Raw genomic sequence first — 23,487 nt, 5'->3', positions numbered from 1 at the left:
AACCCGTCGCCACTAGGAGCAGACGGTACAGCGCCCAGGACCGGACCTTCATTCGGTCCGAAGTCCAGCGGCTACTAAAGGAGGGCATAATCCAGGCCAGCAATAGTCCCTGGAGAGCGCAGGTGGTAGTAGTGAAGACAGGGGAGAAACAAAGGATGGTCATTGACTATAGCCAGACCATCAACAGGTACACACAACTAGACGCGTACCCTCTCCCCCGCATATCCGACATGGTCAATCGGATTGCCCAGTATAAAGTCTTCTCCACCGTGGACCTCAAGTCCGCCTACCATCAGCTCCCCATCCGCCCAAGTGACCGCAAGTACACAGCCTTCGAGGCAGACGGGCGATTATACCATTTCCTATGGGTCCCTTTTGGCGTCACAAACGGGGTCTCGGTCTTCCAACGGGAGATGGACCGGATGGGTTACGGGCCACGTTCCCGTACCTCGACAATGTAACCATCTGCGGCCACGATCAGCAGGACCACGACGCCAACCTCCAAAAATTCCTCCAGACCGCCAAAGCCTTGAACCTCACGTACAACGAGGACAAGTGCGTTTTTAGCACCGATCGGCTAGCCATTCTGGGCTACATAGTGCGCAATGGGATAATAGGCCCCGACCCCGAACGTATGCGCGCACTCATGGAATTTCCCCTCCCGCACTGCCCAAAAGCCCTGAAACGCTGCCTGGGGTTCTTTTCGTACTACGCCCAGTGGGTCCCCCAGTACGCAGACAAGGCCCGCCCCCTAATACAGACCACGACCTTCCCTCTGTCGACAGAGGCTTGCCAGGCCTTCAGCCGCATCAAAGCGGACATCGCAAAGGCCACGATGCGCGCCATCGACGAGTCCCTCCCCTTCCAGGTCGAGAGCGACGCCTCCGACGTAGCTCTAGCGGCTACCCTTAACCAAGCGGGCAGACCCGTGGCCTTTTTCTCCCGAACCCTCCACGCCTCAGAAATCCGCCACTCCTCAGTGGAAAAGGAAGCCCAAGCCATAGTGGAAGCTGTGCGACATTGGAGGCATTACCTGGCCGGCAGGAGATTCACTCTCCTCACTGACCAACGGTCGGTAGCCTTCATGTTCGATAATGCACAGCGGGGCAAGATTAAAAATGACAAGATCTTAAGGTGGAGGATCGAGCTCTCCACCTTTAACTATGAGATCTTGTACCGGCCCGGAAAGCTGAACGAGCCGTCCGATGCCCTATCCCGCGGCACATGTGCCAACGCACAAATTAACCGCCTCCAAACCCTCCACGAGGACCTCTGCCACCCGGGGGTCACTCGGTTTTACCACTTCATCAAGTCCCGCAATCTCCCATACTCTTTAGAAGAGGTCCGTACAGTCACAAGGGACTGCCACATCTGCGCGGAATGCAAGCCGCATTTTTTCAGGCCAGATGGAGCGCACCTGATTCAGGCTTCCCGCCCCTTTGAACGCCTCAGTCTCGATTTCAAAGGGCCCCTCCCCTCCACCGACCGCAACGCATATTTCCTTAATGTAGTGGACGAATACTCCCGCTTCCCTTTTGCCATTCCCTGCTCCGACATGACCGCGGCCACAGTCATTAAAGCCCTGAACAGCATCTTCACGCTGTTCGGTTACCCGCATACGTCCACAGCGACAGGGGGTCCTCTTTCATGAGTGACGAGCTGCGCCAGTTCCTGCTCAGCAAGGGCATAGCATCAAGCAGGACGACCAGCTACAACCCCCGGGGGAACGGGCAAGTAGAAAGGGAGAACGGCACGGTCTGGAAGGCCGTCCTACTGGCCCTACGGTCCAGGGATCTCCCAGTTTCACGGTGGCAGGAGGTCCTCCCGGACGCTCTCCATTCCATCCGGTCGTTATTATGTACAAGCACTAATCAAACGCCGCACGAGCGTCTCCTTGTCTTCCCTAGGAGGTCCTCCTCTGGAACGTCGCTGCCAACCTGGCTGGCGGCCCCAGGACCCATCCTGCTCCGAAAGCATGTGCGGGCACATAAGGCGGACCCGTTGGTCGAAAGGGTTCACCTCCTCCACGCAAACCCCCAGTACGCCTACGTGGAGTACCCCGACGGCCGACAGGACACGGTCTCCCTGCGGGATCTGGCGCCCGCCGGCACCACGCACACCCCCCCGACACCATCAACCCAACCGCCCCCCTTCCTGCCGCCGCCGCACCCCCCGACCGCCCCCTTCCCAGGAGGATCAGTCCCCCTCCCCTTTGCACCGACAGCTGAAACCGTGCGGCTCCCGGAGGCGACAACGCTGGTACAAGCACCACCACCACCGCCGGGGCCGAGGCGATCGACACGGACGACCAGACCGCCCGACCGACTCGTGGCGTCGATGTAAAACAAAGATGGACTGTTCAATGAACATTTTGTTTTTCCTATACCCTCTGTAAATAGTTGTAACAGGACGATACTGTCCAATACTGTACTACCATGTAACTGTTCTATCCTCCCAGGACCAGCCCTGTAAACCCTTACCACCATACGAAGCATCACCCCGCCGGGTTCATTTTTGACAAGGGGTGAATGTGGTAGTATGTATTGGGGGTCATGTGGGACTGGAAGCCCTAATGTCATTGGCTGACAGATCCCGGGTCCTGGTTGGCCGTTGACCTCATACTCCGCCCTGAAGGCGAAGTATAAGAAGCCGGTGCCTTCCCCCGCAGGCCAGTTTACTATCGGGCTGCTGGGGAACAGACACGCTTAATAAAGCCTCATCGACTTCACTCTTTTCGTCTCATGGAGTCTTTGTGCGCTACAGTCGACACGTCTGATTCAAATTTCTGTCACCAGCTTAGACACTGAAGCCAATTGTACTATCTCGACTACAATCTCGGCTGACTCAGGAACTTAATATATGATATATAATATGCAAAACAGGGACCTGCAATTAGATAGCTAAGTTAACTACTACATCCCCAGTGCTGCTTTCACGATCTAACCAAAACATAAAAGTCCTTTCCGGGCGGGTTTAGAGGGTTGATTCCTGGTGCTTGTAGTGGCAGGAATGACCCCGCTATCTAAAGGCACTCTCGGGTTTTTTCGGGCTTCAAAAGGGAACGCCCTGCCGAGGACACACTCAGTCACATTTCCTGCACTGAGGAGCTCCACTTTTTAATTTTTAAATGCCGCTCTGATCTCTTGACCCCCAGACGAGGCAGCTGGATTTCCCCAATGCCCTAACTCACCTGCTGAGGGACCCTTGAGCCCCACACACTCCAATTCACATTGATAGGGCGCCCCCGGGCCCGATCCCAGTGCGGGTAAAATGCCACCTGGGCACTTTGGTACTGCTAGCCTGGAAGTACCACCTGGGCACCCTGGCAGTGCGAGACTGGCATCCAGAGGCCAGCCACCAGGAGCATATGATCACCGAGGGAAGCCCCAAGTGCCATTCTACCTGGTCCCCGTTTGTGGGACCAGTGCCAAACAGTGCCCAGTTGGTGTCTCCTCAGCAAATGCAGTAGATCCCGGGAGCCGGTTCAACCTAGCATTGGCAGAGATAACTCTGCAAGTCTGGATCCAGATTGCAATGTCTCATTAGAGCTCGTGAGGTGCCAGAAAGTTCAGGAATCCCAGAAGAGGCCTCTCCCATCCCGATTCTGGCAGGATCCGTCCGGTAAATAATGCTCTCTGTCTTTAGTTTTTCGCTGGTTTGAAACATATTCATGTTCTCTACTCTTTTTAGAAATCCCTTGTGTTTGGTTAAAAAATATCCAGAAAAGAATAATTTCATAATCTACTAAGAATACCACTTTTAGGGGCTTCCGGTGGCGTGGGTGAGCAGGGCGGCCGCAACAACAAGAGCTCCTGCCGGTGGCCGCGATTCGCGGCGATTTTGGGGAAATCCCCGAGTCCTCACGCACTCCCCGACTATCGTCGGCCTTTGGGGCCATCACGAGCAGCCAGCGGGGCTGGTTTAAAAACCAGCTGGTGTCAGGCGGCGGGGGCTGAGGCGCTGGGCCCGGCGCGGCAGGTTAGAGCAGCGGGGGCGGAGCTATGAGGAGGCTGAGGCGGCAGGCCCGAGGCCAGGGCACTATGTAGGGAGGGTGCTCCACGTCGGATGGCTCCCACTTAGGAAGAAGAAAGAAGGTTGAAGCCTGGTCCCAGGAGAGCTCTGGGTGAATGCAGAGGAGAAAGAAAGAACGGTTTAAGGAAGTTTGGTGAAAGTTTTTTTTTCTCTCCCCTTTTTTTTCAAAAAAAGAATGTCAGATTGATGAAGGACAGGAGGGTGAAGAGGGAGAGAGGAGAAAAGAAAGAAGATAAAAAACAATAAGTCGCTAAAGGATGCGAAGAGCAGCGTCGAAGAAAGGAGGAAACGCGGGTTCGCCGCCGAAGGAGAAGACGAGCAAAAGTGTTGACAGGATGGTGGAAGCCGATCTGCAAGGCGGGGCCACACTTACGGTGTGAGAAGATGACCGAGGTGATGGCGGTGGAGCTGGAAAAACAGTTTGTGAGGCACATGGAGGCCTTGAGGAAAGAGGTGGCGGTCGTGTTGAAGTCATTGGTGGAGGAGGCAATCGGCCCGATGAGGGTGGAGGTGGCAAAGGCATCGGCCGAGGTGAGAGAGCAGGGCGAGAAGATGAAGGAGGTGGAGGAGACCGTGACACGACACAGCGACCAGGTCACCTCGATGGGGGACGAGCTGCGTAGGGTGGTGGAGGTTAACAGAGGACTCCGAGCAAAGCTGGAAGACTTGGAAAACGGCTCAAGGCGGCACAATTTGAGAATTGTGGGCTTGCCCGAAGGGACAGAGGGCCCAAGGCCAATGCAATACTTCGCTAAGAAGTTGGCGGAGCTGATGGGGGAGGGTGAGAGCCCCACCCTGTACGAGCTAGACCGAGCTCATCGGTCATTAAGGCCGAAGCCCAAAGTGAACAAGCCGCCAAGGGCAGTAATTATCTGCTTCCATGAGTTTTGCATGAAGGAGAAGGTATTAAGCTGGGCGAAGCAGGAGGGTGAAGTGCTGTGGGATGGTCCTGCGGTTTGGATCAACCAGGACTTGACGGTGGAGTTGGCAAAAAGACGAGCAGTGTTTGGACGAGTGAAGGCGGCTTTGTACAAGAAGGGGGTGCGATTTGGTGTGGTGTACCCGGCGAAGTTGAGAGTAACATATAACGCCAAAGACTTTTATTTTGAGACAGCGGAGGCGGCTGAGGCGTTCGTGAGGGCAGAAGGCTTGGGACAGACGTGAAGAGCGGAACTGGAAGAGAGACAGTGGACTGTGTTTGAGCAGCTGGAAAATGTACAAATGTTACAACTTTCTTTTTACTGATTTGTATTGAAATTTACTTCTCTTTGCATTGTTACAGAGTTCAAGTTAATGACGTTCTGTGTTGCGACGGTTAAATGTTATGTTCGTGAATTGTAGGGGTTGGATTGTTGGGTTTGTTTTGGAGTTTCTTTCTCTTGGACTCGGTGGAAGGGGGCGAGAGGTCTTGGCGGGGGGAGCCACCCGCGCTAGCTAACTAAAGTCAGTTAGTGAACGGGGGTGAGGTGAGAGGAGGGCTGCGGACGTTGGAGCCTGGATAGCAGGCTTTAATGGGCCTACGAGGCGAGCAAGAGGGGGTGGAGGGATGGATGTTGGGTGATGTTTTTGTAGGGGGGGTTCTTGGGAGGGGGGAAAGGGGTTCGATGTTAACAATGGACGGGGGCGGATCAGGCTTATGGGGCAGGGCCCGGTGGTATGGTGATGGTGGATAAGAAAGGTGGGGGGGGAGGGGGGGTGGCTGGCTGGGCTAATGGTGGAAATGGGAGATGTGGACCCTTGGAGGTTCCTGCACCCAAGGGAACGGGAGTACTCGTTTTTCTCAGTGGTCCATAAGGTATACTCGCGGATCGACTTTTTTGTGGTGGGGAAGGCTTTGCTGGCTGGAGTCCAGGGGTCGGAATACTCTGCAATTGCAGTGTCAGATCACGCTCCACATTGGGTGGATATGGTGCTGGAGAAGGGGGCAGCGCAGAGACCGGGGTGGAAACTGGATGTGGGGCTTTTGGGGAACCAAGTGTTCTGTGTGAAAATTGAAAAGGTAATTAAGGAATATGTAGGTTTCAATTGTACGGGTGAGGTGTCGAAGGCAGTCGTCTGGGTGGCTCTAAAGGCGGTGGTGAGGGGTGAGGTAATTTTGTTTAAGGCCAGGGTGGACAAAGAGGAGAGGTTGGAGCGGCAGAGGGTAATTATTTGAGATGTTGGAGATAGATAGGAGGCATGCAGAGGATGGGGACCCAGCGAAGCTGGAAAAGAGGAAGGAACTACAGGCGAGCTTCGACCAACTGTCCACCAGTAAGGCGGTGCGCCAACTGAGACGAGCAAGAGGGGCAGTTTATGAACATGGTCAGCTCTGGAGGGAGGCAGCGGCAAGGGAAATTCTTCAGGTGAAGGATAGGGCAGGGAAGTTAGTGGTGGCTCCAGTGCTGATTAACAAGGTTTTTGAGGAGTTTTATGAGAGGTTGTACAAGTCAGAGCCACCCGGGGGAGACCGTGAGATGCAGGAATTTCTAGATGGGTTGCAGAACCCGAGGCTAGGGGAGGGGGACAGGGCTACATTAGAAGGAGCAATAGTGGTGCAGGACATAAAGGATGCGATTGGGAGGATGCAGTCGGGTAAGGTGGCAGGGCCAGATGGTTTTCCGGTGGAATATTATAAAAAATTTAAGGATAGGTTGGCACCCCTGATGGTGGGGATGTTTGAGGAGGCGATAGGGAAGGGGGTGTTGCCGCAAACCTTGGGGCAGGCATCGATTTCCCTGTTGCTAAAAAAAGATAAGGATCCGATGGAGTGTGGGTCATATAGCCCCATATCACTTCTGAATGTGGACGCAAAAGTGTTGGTGAAGGTACTGGCGGGTAGGCTGGAGGAGTGCCTCCCGAAGGTGATAGGGGAGGATCAGACGGGGTTCGTGAAAGGGAGGCGGCTGTTTTCGAACATTAGGAGGGTTTTTAACGTTGTTATGGCACCGGCGGAAGGGAAGGAAACAGGTATTTGTGGCATTTGACGCCGAGAAGGCGTTTGATCGGGTAGAATGGGTGTATCTGATGGCAGTGCTGGAGCGGTTTGGGATTGGACCAAGGTTTGTGAACTGGGTAAAGCTATTCTATAAGGAGCCGAAGGCAAGTGTCCGCACAAATAATATCAGTTTGAGATCATTTTCTCTCCACCGTGGGACGAGACAGGGATGACCTATGTCCCCCCTGCTGTTTGCACTTGCGATTGAGCCGTTGGCCATCGCATTGAGAAGTTCGGGAGCATGGAAAGGAATAGTGCAGTGGGGGATAGAGCATAGGATGTCCTTATATGCCGACGACTTGCTGCTGTATGTGTCGGAACCAAGTGCGTCGATAGCAGGAATATTGGAGCTACTGCGGGTATTTGGGTCTTTCTTGGGGTACAAGCTGAACCTGGACAAGAGTGAGTATTTTGTGGTGTCTCGGCTGGGGGTGGGGGCAGGGGAGGAGGGGCTGCCATTCCGTAGAGCAGGGACTAATTTTAGGTATCTGGGGGTGGAGGTTGCCCGGGAGTGGGGGAGGTTTCACAGGTACAACATCACTAGTTTGGTGGGGAGAGTGAAAGCCAATCTGGCAAGGTGGGATGGCCTTCCTCTGTCACTGGCAGGTCGGGTATAGGTGGTTAAAATGAATGTGTTGCCGCGATTCCTGTTTATTTTTCAATGCCTACCGATTTTCCTGCCAAAGTCTTTTTTCAGGGAGATTGAGGGAAGGATTACCTCATTCATATGGGGAGGGAAGGTGGCCAGAGTGAAAAAGGTGCTGCTACAGAGGGGAAGGCAGGCAGGGGGTTTGGGTCTCCCGAACCTCTTGTACTACTACTGGGCGGCAAATGTGGAGAAAGTGCGGAGCTGGGTCAGAGGGGTTGATTCTCAGTGGGTCAGAATGGAGGAGAGTTTGTGCAGGGAGTCGGGGCTGAAGGCACTAGCAACAGCGCCGCTCCCGATAGCTCCGGGGAAATATTCAGGGAGTCCGGTAATAATAGCTTCATTGAAAATCTGGAGGCAGTTTCGCCAACACTTCGGGTTGGGTTTAAGGTCAAGGGAAATGCCGATTCGGGGGAACCACAGATTTGAGCCAGGGACGTGGGATGGAAGTTTTCGGAAATGGGAAGAGAAGGGGATTAAGACGCTAAAAGATTTGTTTCTTCGGGGTCGGTTTGCAGGATTGAGAGAGCTGGAAGCAAAGTATGGGCTAGAGCAGGGAGAAGTGTTTAGGTACATGCAGGTTCGGGATTTTGCCAGGAAGGAGTTACAGAGCTTCCCAGAGGAACAGGCCTTCACATTGCCGGAGGAGGTGTTGATGACAAGGAGACTGGAGAAGGAGGCAGTGTCAGCGGTGTACGGAGCTATTTTGGAAGAGGATAAGGCACCACGGGAAGGGATCAAAGCAAAGTGGGAGGAAGAGCTGGGAGAGGTTATAGAGGAGGGGGTCTGGTATGAGGTGCTCCGGAGAGTGAATTCCTCCACCTCATGTGCGAGGTTGGGGCTGATGCAGCTGAAGGTGGTATATAGAGCGCACCTCACGAGGGCGAGGATGAGCCGATTTTTTGAAGGAGTAGAGGATGTGTGTGAGCGTTGCGCGGGGGTGGAGGGGGAGGGGGGGGGCGCTAATCACGTTCATATGTTTTGGTCCTGTCCAAAGCTAGGGGAGTACTGGAAGGAGGTGTTTAGGGTAATTTCCAAGGTGGTGTGTGTAAAACTGGACCCAGGTCCCGAGGAGGCCATATTCGGGGTGTCGGACCAGCCAGGGTTGGAAACGGGTACAGAGGCAGATATCATAGCCTTCGCCTCGTTGATCGCCCAAAGGCGGATCCTGCTGGGATGGAGAGCAGCCTCTCCACCCAGTGCCCTGGCGTGGCGGGGGGACCTGTTGGAATACTTGACCCTTGAGAAGGTTAAGTTCGAACTGAGGGGAAGCTCGGAGGGGTTCTACAAGTCATGGGCACTATTTATTATGCACTTTCAAGAACTGGATAACATTGAACATTAGTTGGGGTGAGGGGGTGGGGGGCAGGGGGGCTGTGTAGATTAAGGGTGACTCTGGGTAATTCCTGATTCCCTTTTGTCATTTGTTTATGTAAACATGCGGGCTGATGTTTGGGGGTTGGTGGGCGGATGGGATCATTGTTATTATGGGGATTGACATATCTTGCTGATTATTGTTTATTGTTGATGGGTGTAAATTGCGAGAGAAAATGTGAAAAAGGAGGAGAATAAAAATATTTTTAAAAAAAAGAATACCACTTTTAGAATATTGAACGGTATCACTCTTCTTTTGAAAATTAACTCAAGCATCTATATTTCTTTTGGAATGTTGATACTCCTACCTTATAAATGTTTTGGTTAGCATAGCAATAAGTAAGTTGTTACAGGTAATACTTCCAAATATTAACAGGCAAACCAAGATATAGGTCATTATGGGATCAATGCGATGCAACACTTCATATCCATATTGATGAACAATAGTAACTTTAAAAATGGTGAAAAGTAATGACGCAAAGCTCTTCGTCTCTTGTGACTCTCCTGGAAAAGAAACACAAAATTTTAAAATAAAAGCAAAAAACTGGATGCTGGATACATGAAATAAAAAAGGATTACCTACAACATTGTGACCATGTCCGACCATTTCTTGCACTTCTGACATCCCTTTCTCAACCCCCCAATATGTTGGTTCCACTTTGTCCACACTTTCCACCTCACTAGTCTGCACATTCAATGGATCATCCTCTGCAATTTCTACCACCTCCAGTGTGATGCCACTACTCAACACATGTTTCCCTCCCCTCCCCTATCAGCATTCAAAAGGAACTGTTCCCTCCCAACACTGTGGTCCACTCCTCTGTCACTCCCAACACCTCAGCCCTTCCATGGAAGTCACAGCAGGTGTAACACATGCCCTTTTGCCTACCTTCTTTTCACATACAAGGTCCCAAACCCTTCAGGTGAAGCAGCATTTTACTTGTACTTCTTTAAATTTAGTATACTGTATTCACAGCTCACAATGCAGTCTCCTGTACACTGAGGAGACCAAACAGAGGCTGGGTAACCTTCTGCGAATACCTCGACCCAATCTGCAAGTATGACCCCAACATTCTGGTTGCTTGCTATTTTAATTCACCATCTTGCTGTCATGCTAACATTTCTGTACTTGGCCTCAGTGAAGATCAATGTAAGCTGGAGAAAGAGCACCTCATCTTCTAGTTAGGCACTTTACAGCCTTCTGGACTCAATACCAAGATCAGCAACTTTAGACCATGATCCATTTTGATTTTTTTTTAACCAAGTGTGAATCTGTATCCTGGTTTCATGGTTCTACTTTCACACATCGCTGTCCTTTATTCTGTCATTAGCACTTCATTTAATAGCCAGGATTTTCTGGTCCTTCCCTCTGGCCAAGTCTTCTGGTCCACTGAAGGTGACCCCCACCGCAACGGATCCGCTGGTGGCGAGACAGGGGAGCCAAGCAAAACAATGTAGACATCGACAGGACCAGAAGACTGGAAGATCCCACCGGTGACCAACGATGAGCCGTCCCTGCTGCCCTAAAAACGCTGTGGGGGAGGAAGATCCTGTCCATTGAATCTCTCCCACCCTCAAACCTATCCCTGACCTTCCTTTTTGTTCTAAATCTTTTTTCAACAATATAAAACCAATCATGTTTCTACCTTCTTTCAGTTCCAAAAAAGAGTCATGCTCTGTTTCCCTCTCCAAAGATGCTGCCATATTTGCTGAGTTTTCACAGCACTTTCTGTTCTTACTGCCAACATATAAACCCTTCATAAAGTTACTATCATAATTTAACAACCCTGAGGACTTGATTCATTCACTTGGAACTATTCATTGTTACCAAAATATTTCACTGCAATATGTCTCTGTGTTATGGGCGAGGCGTTTTCAGAACCCCAAAATGTATCATGGAGTTCAACCAATTTCTCCCTTTAATGTATTTGTTGCTTTTCCTAGCACACGGCTTGTTCCCTAGACGTGGAATTACAATTATGGACACGTGGGTTTTTAAACACAAAACAATGTTTATTCCATGAACTCAACTTAACATCTTAAATAAACATAGGATCTCTTAACACCCCTTACTTCAAAGACAACTCAGAAAATATTGCAACAGTAAATAATTCCTCAAAATGTTCCTATTCTATCTTCCTTTACACCTTTAAAGGTCTTAACACCTTTAAACAAAATCACGGGCGCGATTCTCCGACCCCCCACCGGGTCGGAGAATCGCCGGGGACCGGCGTGAATCCCGCCCCCACCGTGTCCCGAATTATCCGCCACCGGAGATTCGGCGGGGGCGGGAATCGCGCCGCACCGGTTGACGGAAATCCCCCGGCGATTCTTGCCAAGTCTATCAGTCTGCTTTTCGTTTCTGTCCGTAAAGTACTATATGTGACATTCTCCACCCCCAAAAACTTCTGAGTCTCTGAAAGAGCCATTATTCACAACACTCTCCCCACTTAAACTAAAATACCATACCGGAAAAGCAACAATCCTTCACTGTCTTTAAGTTCACAAAAGCCAATCCAATAGATAGACTTTTATCCCCCTCGAGCCCCAATTGTCATGGGCGAGGCATTTTCAGAATCCCAAAATGTATCATGGAGTTCAACCAACCTCTCCCTTTAATGTATTTGTTGCTTTTCCTAGCACACGGCTTGTTCCCCAGACATGGAATTACAATTATGGACACGTGGGGTTTTAAACACAAAACAATGTTTATTCCATGAACTCAACTTAACATCTTAAATAAACATTGGATCTCTTAACACCCCTTACTTCAAAGATAACTCAGAAAATATTGCAACAGTAAATAATTCCTCAAAATGTTCCTTCAAATTTCCAAGAGACTTAACACCTTTAAACAAAATCACATCCGGTTAAAAGCTTTACTATTATGAGTTTAAATCACCCAAATGATCCAAAGATAGTCTTTCATGGCAGAGACCCAGCTCACTGCAAAACACAGACACTCCCAAGCTCTTTTCAAACTGGCTTTCTCCCTTCAAGCAACTCACAGCAAACCAGAACTTCTCAAGCTGCTATCTCAAACTGGCTTTCTCCTTTTAATCAGCTCACAGCAAAACAGCCAGGCACTTTGAAGCTGCTCTCAGCAAACCAGCTAGGCACTTTTCAAAACTGCAAAACCAAACTGCAAAACTTGCAGCTCTCTGGAAACACACAGACACACACACGCTGCTTTTAAACTGAAACTAAAAACCTGCAAAATGGCTGACCTAAAGCCCAGCTCCACCCACTCTCTGACATCACTGTTTTCTTAAAGGTACATTGCTTATACATCCATGTCTTAAAGGTACCCTCACATGACACCTTCCCCCAAGAAAAAATAAATAAACCATCAACTTCAAGATGGTTTCATTTTTCACTTTTGCACCATCCATTAAGAAATGCACACAGTAAATATACCTTTTCATTTAAAGAAAACAACACACGCAAACAGGGATAATAATATAGTCCATTTGTCTCTGTTCTTCTTTCTCCAGCCGACATCCTTCTCGATTGACAGTCTCTTTGAACAAAGTCTCTGCATCCTCTACTCCTCGGCATTTCTCTTTAGAATCAGATACTCTAGTTCAATCTGACCACAGAGACCCTTGCAATGCTCCAATACAGGAACATTGTTGATCACAGCTTTCAGGCAGTCAAATGCCTGTTGATAGTCCGCTGTCCATTGAAATTTTTTAGGTTTCTTCAGCAAGTCCATCAGTGGAGTAATCACGCCACAAAACCTTTGCACAACTGTTCGATCAAATCCACTCATGCTAAGAAATCGCATTATTTCCCTTTGTCTTGAGGGTATCGGAAACTCCGCAAGGAAAGTGATTTGGGCTTCTCCAAATTCACTTTCGGCTTGGTTCATCACCAACTCGCCTCCTGAAGTTGATCGAAGAACTCCATACGATGTTTTAAATGTTCTTTCCATGTCTGGAAGTTGGAAATAAAAGCAGATTGTCCCACTTTCTCAATGCAATCCTTCAATGGTGGGACAGGATAAGAGTCCGTTCTTGTAACTGCATTAACCTTCCGATAGTCCACGCACAACCGTTGGGTACCGCCTGGTTTAGGTACCATCACTATGGGTGAGCTCCATTGGCTGCAACCCACTTCAATTATGCCATTTTTAAGCATACTCTCAATCTCTTTGTTAACCTGTGCCAATTTTAAAGGATTAAGTCTATATGGATGTTGTTTGATAGGAACAGCATTTCCCACATCTACATCATGTATAGCCATTTTAGTACTTCCCAATTTATCTCTACAAACTTGCCCATGTGATATCAATAACTCTTTCAGGTCAGTTCGCTTTTCCTCTGTAAGGTAACGTAACAATTCATCCCAATTTTTAAGAACATCCTCATTTTCCAATTTAATTTGAGGTATGTCAAATTCACAGTCATCTGGATTTGGTTTGTCACTTTGAGTTAGAATCATTAAAACCTCCTTTTTCTCTCCTTTCCTTTCAAAGTACCTTTTAAGCATATTCACATGACACACTCGGTGAGTCTTCTTCCTATCTGGTGTTTTTACCACATAATTCACCTCACTTAATTTCCTTTCAATCTGATACGATCCACAAAATCTTGCTTTTAAAGGCTCCCCTACCACTGGTAACAACACTAAAACTTTATCCCCACTGGCAAAACTACGAACTTTAAATTTCTTCTCTGCTACCCGTTTCACCACATTTTGTGCAACTTTCAAATGTTGTCTAGCCAATTCATCTGCCCTATTTAATCGTTCCCTAAAATTTGACACGTAATCCAAAAGTGTAATTTCCGATTTCTCACCCACCAATTTTTTCTCAATCAATTTAAGTGGTCCTCTTACCTCATGACCAAAAATTAGTTCAAAAGGACTAAATTTGGTAGACTCATTAGGTGCATCCCTTATTGCAACCAATACGAATGGGATTCCTTTATCCCAATCCTCTGGATAATCTTGACAATACGCCCTCAACATTGTCTTTAATGTCTAATGCCACCTTTCTAACGCTCCTTGTGATTCTGGATGGTACGCAGTTGATTTAAAGTGTTTTATTCCTAAACTATCCATAACTTTTTTGAATAACTTTGAAGTAAAATTCATTCCTTGATCCGATTGAATTTCTGTGAGTAGTCCATATCTAGTAAAGAATTTAAGTAACTCCTCCACAATCCTTTTAGTTGTAATATTATGTACTGGAATGGCCTCTGGAAACCTAGTAGACACATCCATTACTGTCACAAGATATTGATTCCCACTGTTTTATGTAGTCCAGGCCAATAAAAATGTTTCTGGATTTTAGCTTGCGTTTTCCTTATTCCCAAATGACCTCCCACGGGTACCTCATGTGCATCTCGCAACACCTCCTTTCTATACCCTACCGGCAATACTACTTGATGAACTTCTGCCCACTTTTCATCCACCTGCATATGTACAGGTCTCCATTTTCTCATCAAGACATCATTTTTACGGTAATAACACTCTTTTTTACGGTAATAATACTCGCAGATTCCTCTTCCGTATATGCTTTCTGATATATCCGTTTTATTTCTACATCTTTCTGTTGTAACTCCGCCAATTTTCCTGAACTAAAAATTTCCGCCTCATCCTCCACCTGTTCTTGTTCTTTTTCAACCATCTGATCAAAAATCGTTTCTGATAATTGCACTTCAACTTCACCTTCAGTCTTTGATTTCTCCTCTTGTCTTAACCTGTGACTTTGCGACCTTGTTACTACACAATCCAGAAAACTCCCAGGATATTCGTCCTTCAACACTTCAGTTGACTGATTTTCCACTGGCTTATCAACCACAGTAGGCATCACTCCCACCTGCGATCCAGCTATATCGTTACCCAATATAAACTGTATTCCTGGACAAGATAGTTTATCTATTACTCCTACTCTCACTTCACCACTCTTCACTGGACTTTCCAACTTTACCTTATATAATGGAACCCTACTCCTCTCACCCTTTATACTTTTCACCACCATTTCTGGCAACATTCTTCCCAAACTACATAATTCCTCATTTCTTGACATTAAAGATTAACTAGCCCCTGTATCTCTTAAAATTGTGACTTCTTTACCTGCTCCCCCTGATACACATGAGTAAACTTTACCCACACAAGTAAATTCTTTAAATACATCTGGCACCTTCTTAACAATTACTTCTTGAACAGGCTGTACAATCTTTTGCACCTCCTTCGCTTCCCTTGGGCTTTCCTTTGCCACTCTAACAAACCCCACTGTCTTATCCTGTTTTACCACATCAGCCTTCCCAGTGCTTTTCTTCAACCACCAACACTGTGACTTTACATGGCCTAGTTTATTACAGTGAAAACATCTGAAACTTTTCATTTCTTTTCCACCCTCCTGGATTTCTTTTTTCATCTGAGGTACACTCTCTTTATTGTCTCCCATCAGATCACCTTTACCTTTACCACTTGAGTATTTCTCATGTCCCCAGTTTCTATCTCTCACCGGCTGAAACTGATGTCGGAAACCAATCTTTGATTTATGAACTAATTCATAATCATCTGCCATTTCCACTGCTAATCTCGCAGTTTTAACCCTCTGTTCTTCCACATGAGTTCTCACTACATCAGGAATTAAATTTTTTAACTCCTCCAAAAGTATAATATCTCTGAGAGCATCATACATTTGGTCTATTTTCAAAAGCCCTTATCCGCCTATCAAAATTACTATGTTTGAGCCTTTCAAATTCCATATATGTTTGACCAAATTCTTTCCTTAAATTTCTAAACCTTTGTCTGTTAGCTTCAGGCACTAGCTCATATGCACTTAAGATGGATTTCTTCACCTCCTCATACGTTCCAGATACCTCCTCCGGTAGTGATGCAAACACGTCACCAGCTCTACCTACCAGCTTTGTTTGAATCAGTAACACCCACATGTCCTGTGGCCATTTCATTTGCTTAGCTACCTTCTCAAATGAAATGAAAAAGACTTCCACTTCCTTCTCATCAAACCTTGGCAATGCTTGGACATATTTAAATAGATTCCCACCAAGCCTTCGACTATGACGCTCTTTCTCACTATCCTCATCACTATCATCCAACTGTACGTTTCCCTTTACGTCTGCCAATTTTAACTGATTATCATGTTTTATGGCCATTTTCTGAAGTTCAAACTCCCTCTCTTTATCCTTTTTCCCTGATCTGTATCCCTTTCTTTTTTTTTTGTTCTGCTTGGGCTATTCTTTCTTTTCTCCTTTCTTCTCTCTCCTTTTCATTTTCCTCTCTCTCTCTTTCTCTTTCTTTTTCCTCTCTCTTACTCTCGTATTCAAAACGCTTTAATTATTTCTCCTGTTCCATTTGTTTAATTTGCAACTGAATTTTTGCCATTTCCAATGAGTCAAACTCTATCTCAGGCAACTTTAAATGCTTAACTACCGCCATAATTACCTCATCTTTTCGTATTTTGTCAGGTAATGTTAACTGCAATGTTCTTGCCAAATCTAACAGTCTGCTTTTCGTTTCTGTCCGTAAAGTACTATATGTGACATTCTCCACCCCCAAAAACATCTGAGCCTCTGAAAGAGCCATTGTTCACAACACTCTCCCCACTTAAACTAAAATACCATACCGGAAAAGCAACAATCCTTCACTGTCCTTAAGTTCACAAAAGCCAATCCAATAGATAGACTTTTATCCCCCTCGAGCCCCAATTGTTATGGGCGAGGCATTTTCAGAATCCCAAAATGTATCATGGAGTTCAACCAACCTCTCCTTTTAATGTATTTGTTGCTTTTCCTAGCACACGGCTTGTTCCCCAGACATGGAATTACAATTATGGACACATGGGGTTTTAAACACAAAACGATGTTTATTCCATGAACTCAACTTAACATCTTAAATAAACATTGGATCTCTTAACACCCCTTACTTCAAAGATAACTCAGAAAATATTGCAACAGTAAATAATTCCTCAAAATGTTCCTTCAAACTTCCAAGAGACTTAACACCTTTAAACAAAATCACATCCGGTTAAAAGCTTTACTATTATGAGTTTAAATCATCCAAATGATCCAAAGATAGTCTTTCATGGCAGAGACCCAGCTCACTGCAAAACACAGACACTCCCAAGCTCTTTTCAAACTGGCTTTCTCCCTTCAAGCAACTCACAGCAAACCAGAACTTCTCAAGCTGCTATCTCAAACTGGCTTTCTCCTTTTAATCAGCTCACAGCAAAACAGCCAGGCACTTTGAAGCTGCTCTCAGCAAAACCAGCCAGGCACTTTTCAAAACTGCAAAACCAAACTGCAAAACTTGCAGCTCTCTGGAAACACATAGACACACACACACTGCTTTTAAACTGAAACTAAAAACCTGCAAAATGGCTGACCTAAAGCCCAGCTCCACCCACTCTTTGACATCACTGTTTTCTTAAAGGTACATTGCTTAAACATCCATGTCTTAAAGGTACCCTCACATGACACGGATGAGTGTTGAATTTCAGAGGCATGAAGGATGCGGGAAAATAATGCCACGGATCTGCCTGCCTGGTTTAGAGTGGCGGCAAGGGCGACATCTGAAGCGTTGCTTACTACTTGGAAAGGCAGTGGACTCGTCCACTGCACACATCCCGGCCTTGGCGATGTTTGCTCTGATGCGGGCGAAAGCGTGTTGTGCCTCAGCCGCGAGGGGGAATTGGGTGGACTGAATGAGTGGGCAGGCCTTGTCCGCATAGTTAGGGACCCACTGAGCGTAGTAGGAAAAGAACCCCAGGCAGCGTTTGAGGGCCTTGGTGCAGTGGGGGAGGGGAAGTTCCATGAGGGAGCGCATGCAGTCGGGGTCAGGCCCGAGAAGTCCGTTTTGGACTATATAGCCGAGAATGGCTAACCGGGTCGTGCTGAACACACACTTCTCTTTGTTGTAGGCCAGGTTGAGAAGAGTGGCAGTGCAGTGGAATTTATCGAGGTTGGCATCGTGGTCCTGCTGGTCATGGTCGCATATGGTGACATTATCTAAGTACGGAAAGGTGGCCCGCAAACCGTACTGGTCGACCATTCGGTCCATCTCTCTTTGGAAGACCGAGACCCCATTTGTGACACTGAAAGGGACCCTAAGGAAGTGATAGAGGCGACCTTCCGTCTCGAAGGCAGTGTATGGCCGGTCCGACTTCCGGATGGGGAGCTGGTGGTAGGCGGATTTCAGGTCAATTGTTGAGAAGACCCGGTACTGCGCAATCTGATTGACCATATCAGATATGTGTGGGAGGGGGTACGCGTCGAGCTGCATGTACCGATTGCTGGTCTGGCTGTAGTCCACGACCATCCTGTGTTTCTCCCCAGTTTTAACCATGACCGCTTGGGCTCTCCAGGGGCTGTTGCTGGCCTCGATAATACCCTCCTTAAGCAGCCGCTGGACTTCGGACCTGATGAAGGTCTTGTCCTGGGTGCTGTACTGTCTGCTCCTAGTGGCAACGGGCTTGCAATCCGCAGTTAGATTTGCAAAAAGGGAGGGGGGGGGGATCTACCTTGAGGGCCGCGAGGCCACAAACGGTAAGGAGGGGTAAGGGCCTGCCGAATTTGAGGGTGAGGCTCTGGAGGCTGCACTGGAAATCCAGGCCCAACAGGAGTGCAGTGCAGAGATTAGGAAGGACATAGAGGCGGAAGTTACTAAATTCTACGCCCTGGACCGTGAGGGTGACTGTACAAAAGCCTCGGACCGGGACGGAATGGGATCCGGAGGCTCGGGAGATCCTTTGATTGGCAGGGTGGAGCATGAGGGAGCAGCACCTTACCGTATCTGGGTGAACGAAGCTTTCGGTGCTCCCGGAGTCCAGCAGGCACGAGGTTGCATGGCCGTTGATTTTAACCGTTGTTGACGCGGTGGCCAGGTTGTGCGGATGAGACGTCATCGAAGTGAGCTGCGGGTAGCCATCGGATGCTTCAGGTGGCGAGCGGGTGCGGTTCCGATGTCGGGATGTCTGGGGACCCTGTGGGGAACAAGATGGTGGCGCCCATGGTGCGCACATTGCGGGGTCGGGACAAGATGGCGGCGCCCATGGTGCGCACATTGCGGGGTCGGGACAAGATGGCGGCACCCACTGGTCGCACATGGACCCAGGAGGAGAAGATGGCGGCTCCCGTTGTGCGTCCGGCGTGGGGGAGGGGGCGATAGTGGGCGCGATCGCAGCGACTGCGCAGGCCTGGCACACAGCTGTGAAGTGGCCCTTTTTACTGCAGGCTTTACAAACTGCAGTGCGGGCTGGGCAGTTTTGGCGGGGTTGCTTCTGCTGACCGCAGAAGTAGCAGCGGGGACCCCTGGGGTGCGCGGATCGGCGCAGGCGCAGGCGTATTGCGAAGGCAGGGCCCCGGCTGAGGAGATCACCGGCGGGGTCCAGGAGGGGTAGGGAGGGGTAGAAGGGTGGGCAGCGCGGCGGGAGAGGTACGATTGTATGTTACGGGATGCGACCGTCATGGAGAGCGCCAAGGTTTTCGTCTCTGCCAGTTCGAGCGTGGCCCCTTCCAGCAATCGTTCTCGGATGCGGTCCGACGCAATCCCCGTCACGAAGGCATCGCACATGAGGAGATTCGCGTGTACGGCGGCCGTAACAGTCACAGTCCCGGACGAGTGGAATTAGGGCCCGCCAGAAGTCTTCGATGGACTCACCAGGTAGTTGCGAGCGGGTGGCAAGTACATGCCTGGCAAAGAGCGTGTTTGCCTTCTGTGTGTAGTGTTCTTTGAGGCGTTCCATCGCTTTTGTGTAAGTCATGGCGTCTTGGATCAACGGGAACTCGCTGGAGCTCAGTCTGGAGTACAGGACGTTTATCTTCTGAGCCTCCGTTGGCGTAGGGTCTGCCGCGTTGATATAAGCTCGAAACATGCTCGCCAGTGAGTAAAGTCTTTCCTGGCGTAGGGCGAGTGAGGATTCAGTTGCAGGCGATCGGGCTTAATTCGGATATCCATTCTGTGGAAAATCTGACTGTAATAAATTGATGCACGATCAATTGCACAAAGACTAAAGTTGGGTACAACTATGACTTTATTACAGTCAGATGCGAGGCCTCCTGCTGCAGCTGGCGAAATGGCAGGGCACTGGAGGTCATGCATATTTATACAGTTCTCTCTGGGTTGAGCCAGCCGGCAGGAGCTACCAGCGAACCTGTAGTGCAGGTCCTACCTTACATCTCCTATTACAGTGGATCACCACAACCCACTGGCCGCGCGTGGCCCCGGGAGGTGTAGATGGCGACGGCCATTGGCTGCGCATGATCCGGGGAGGTGAAGATCTCGGCGCCCACTGGCCGCGCGTGGTCCGGAACGACGGCGGTGCCCATCGTGTGTGGGCCAGGAGGGAGGGGGCGATAGCGGCGACTGCGCGGGCCTGGCACACCGCGGCAAAGTGGCCCTTTTTGCTGCAAGCCTTGCAAATGGCAGCGCGGGCCGGGCAGCGTTGGCGGGGGTGCTTCTGCTGGCCGCAGAAGTAACATCGAGGACCCCCGGGGTGCGCGGATTGGAGTGTGGCACAGGCGTATTGGCTGGGTAAGGCCCCGGCTGGGGCAGCGGTTTGTGGGGTCCACGAGGGATAGGAGGGGTGGGCCGCGCTGCCGGAGGGGTAGGCCTGAGCATTACGTGAGGCGACCACCATGGGGAGTGCTAGCTTCTTAGTCCCCGCTAGGTCGAGCGTGGCCCCTTCAAGCAGCCTTTGGCGAATGAGGTCCAACCCAATCCCCATGACAAAAGCATCGCGCATAAGAAGGTTAGAATGTTCGGTGGCCGTAACAGTCTGACAGTTACAGTCCCAGACGAGTGGGATTAGGGCCCGCCAGAAGTCTTCCATGGACTCACCAGGGAGTTGGAGCGAGTGGCGAGTACATGCCTGGCGAAGAGTGTGTTCGTTTGCGGTGCGTAGTTTTCTTTGAGGAGTGCCATGGCGTCCGCGTAGTTCGGGGCGTCCTGGATCAGCAGAAACACGCTGGAGCTCAACCTTGAGTACAGGATCTGTATCTTCTGAGCCTCCGTCAGAGGGGTGGTCGCTGAGTTGATATAGGCCTCGAAGCAGGCTAGCCAGTGATTAAAGTCCTTTCTGGCGTCGCTCGATTGCGGATCCAGCTGCAGGCAATCTGGTTTGATTCGGAGGTCCATCTTCTAGAAAATCTTACTGCAATAAATTGATGCATGATCAATTGTACAAAGACTCAGGTTGGATACAACTGTGGCTTTATTGAAGTAAGATGTGTGGCCTCCCACAGCAGCTGGCGAAATGGCTGCTGGATAGAAGACACGCATATTTATACTCCTCCTACTGGAGGGAGCTAGCAGGCAGGGGCTACCGGCGAACCTGTAGTACAAGTCCTACCTTACATCACCTAATACAGGTGTAACAGTGGTTTACCACACCCTGCTAGTGTGGTGGCTCCCCTTCCGGGGCTGATCTTACCCCTGCCTTATGCCCGCTATCTGTCTGCTCCCTCTGCCTATGTCTCACCCTCACTGCGTTCCGCTGCCCTCACTGACATGATATCCACATTAACATATCATGGTGAGACTTCCGGGTGCGGCGATGACCAGCTGAGTCGCACGTTTCGGCAGCTCCCGGTGAAACGGACTTTTGGGCTCTTGATAGGAGCCCCAACGGCAATTTTGACGGCTAAAAACACTGTGCGGTAAACCAGAAGGGAATCCCCCCTGGATACGGATGAAAAAAGGAGGAGAAAGTGGCCGGATTGCAGTGGATCCTTTAGAACAGCGGCAAGGAAGGCAAGCAAAAACCAAGATGGCGTCGGAAGGTGGCAGTTTAACATGGGGCCCTGAACAACAAGAGTTCTTGAAATGCTGTGTGGAAGAGCTCAAAAAGGAAATGAAGAAAGAGCTGTTGGCCCCGATACTACAGGCGATCGAAGGGCTAAAGGAGGAACAAAAGACCCAGGAGCGGGAGCTTCGGGTCGTGAAGGCAAAGGCAGCCGAGAATGAGGACGGCATACAGGGCCTGGTGGTGAAGACGGTGACGCATGAGGCACATCAGAAACGATGTGTGGAAAGGTTGGAGGCACTGGAGAACAACGCAAGGAGGAACAACCTGAGGATTCTTGGTCTTCCTGAAGGTGCGGAGGGAGCGGACGTCGGGGCATATGTGAGCACGATGCTGCACTCGTTAATGGGAGCGGAGGCCCCGGCGGGTCCGTTGGAGGTGGAGGGAGCATACCGAGTGATGGCGCGAGGACCGAGAGCAGGAGAAATTCCCAGAGCCATAGTGGTGAGATTCCTCCGTTTTAAGGATAGAGAAATGGTCCTTAGATGGGCAAAGAAAACTCGGAGCAGTAAATGGGAGAACGCGGTGATCCGCGTTTATCAAGACTGGAGTGCGGAGGTGCCGAGAAGGAGGGCGAGCTTTAATCGGGCCAAGGCGGTGCTTCATAAAAAGAAGATAAAATTTGGAATGCTGCAACCGGCAAGACTGTGGGTCACATATCGAGGGAGGCACCACTACTTTGAGACGGCGGATGAAGCGTGGACTTTTATTGTGGAAGAAAAACTGGAGTGAGCGGGTTATTAAAAAGAACGTTTGAACAAAGTGGTGGGGCGAATGTGGGGGGCGAAGAGGGGGGTTAAAAAGGGGGGAAAGAGGAGTTTTATGTACTAATCCTGCGATGTGGTAACTTTTCTCTCTTCCACAGGTGGTGATGGGGGGGAGGAGGGGAGGTGGAGGAGATGGGGCGTTGGCCATTGGGGGCGGGGCCAAGGGAGAAGCGCGGGCTTGGTTCCCGCGCTATGATACTCATGGTGGGAATAGAGAAGCAGGAAGGAGGGGGCGTCGCACGGTGCGAGCCGAGGTCACGGGGGGAAGCCGAGGTCGGCCAGAGTTTGCTGACTTCTGGGAGCAACATGGGGGGAGTAATTACGCTAGCAGGGGATCTAGCTGGGGGGGGGGGGGGGTGGGAGGGGGGAATTACTGGGTTGCTGCTGCTGGGGAGAAGGGGGAGCTGGTATGGGAGGGGATGGGCGGGGGGGCACCGCCTGGGGGAGATACAGCTGCGTGGGAACCGGGTGAGGAGCTGGAAAAAGGGGATGGCTAATCGACAAGGGGGGGGTAGGAAGCCCCCCAACCCGGCTGATCACGTGGAACGTGAGAGGGCTGAACTGGCCGATAAAGAGGGCACGGGTACTCGCACACCTTAAGAAACTTAAGGCAGATGTGGTTATGTTACAGGAAACGCACCTGAAACTGATAGACCAGGTTAGGCTACGCAAAGGATGGGTGGGGCAGGTGTTCCATTCGGGGCTAGATGCGAAAAACAGGGGGGTGGCTATATTAGTGGGGAAGCGGGTAATGTTCGAGGCAAAGACTATAGTGGCGGATAACGGGGGCAGATACGTGATGGTGAGTGGCAAACTACAGGGGGAGACGGTGGTTTTGGTCAACGTATATGCCCCGAACTGGGATGATGCCAATTTTATGAGGCGGATGCTAGGACGCATTCCGGACCTAGAGATG

At 49.8% G+C, this 23,487-nt stretch overlaps 1 long non-coding RNA gene across 1 annotated transcript in view; it reads left to right on the top strand.

Moving 5' to 3' along the window:
* The first annotated feature begins 3,411 nt into the window (after nt 1-3,411).
* The window catches only part of LOC140411627 (uncharacterized), a 102,472-nt gene continuing 82,396 nt past the window's right edge, over nt 3,412-23,487 (top strand). Inside the window, exon 1 of the long non-coding RNA XR_011940905.1 lies at nt 3,412-3,621. This is a non-coding gene — a long non-coding RNA (uncharacterized lncRNA). The remainder of the gene's footprint in view (nt 3,622-23,487) is intronic.

The sequence above is a fragment of the Scyliorhinus torazame genome, chromosome 4 (genome assembly GCF_047496885.1).
Source record: "Scyliorhinus torazame isolate Kashiwa2021f chromosome 4, sScyTor2.1, whole genome shotgun sequence".
NCBI lineage: Eukaryota > Metazoa > Chordata > Chondrichthyes > Carcharhiniformes > Scyliorhinidae > Scyliorhinus > Scyliorhinus torazame.
Note: the sequence above shows the minus strand (reverse complement) of the source record. Positions and strands in the feature narration are given on the sequence as shown.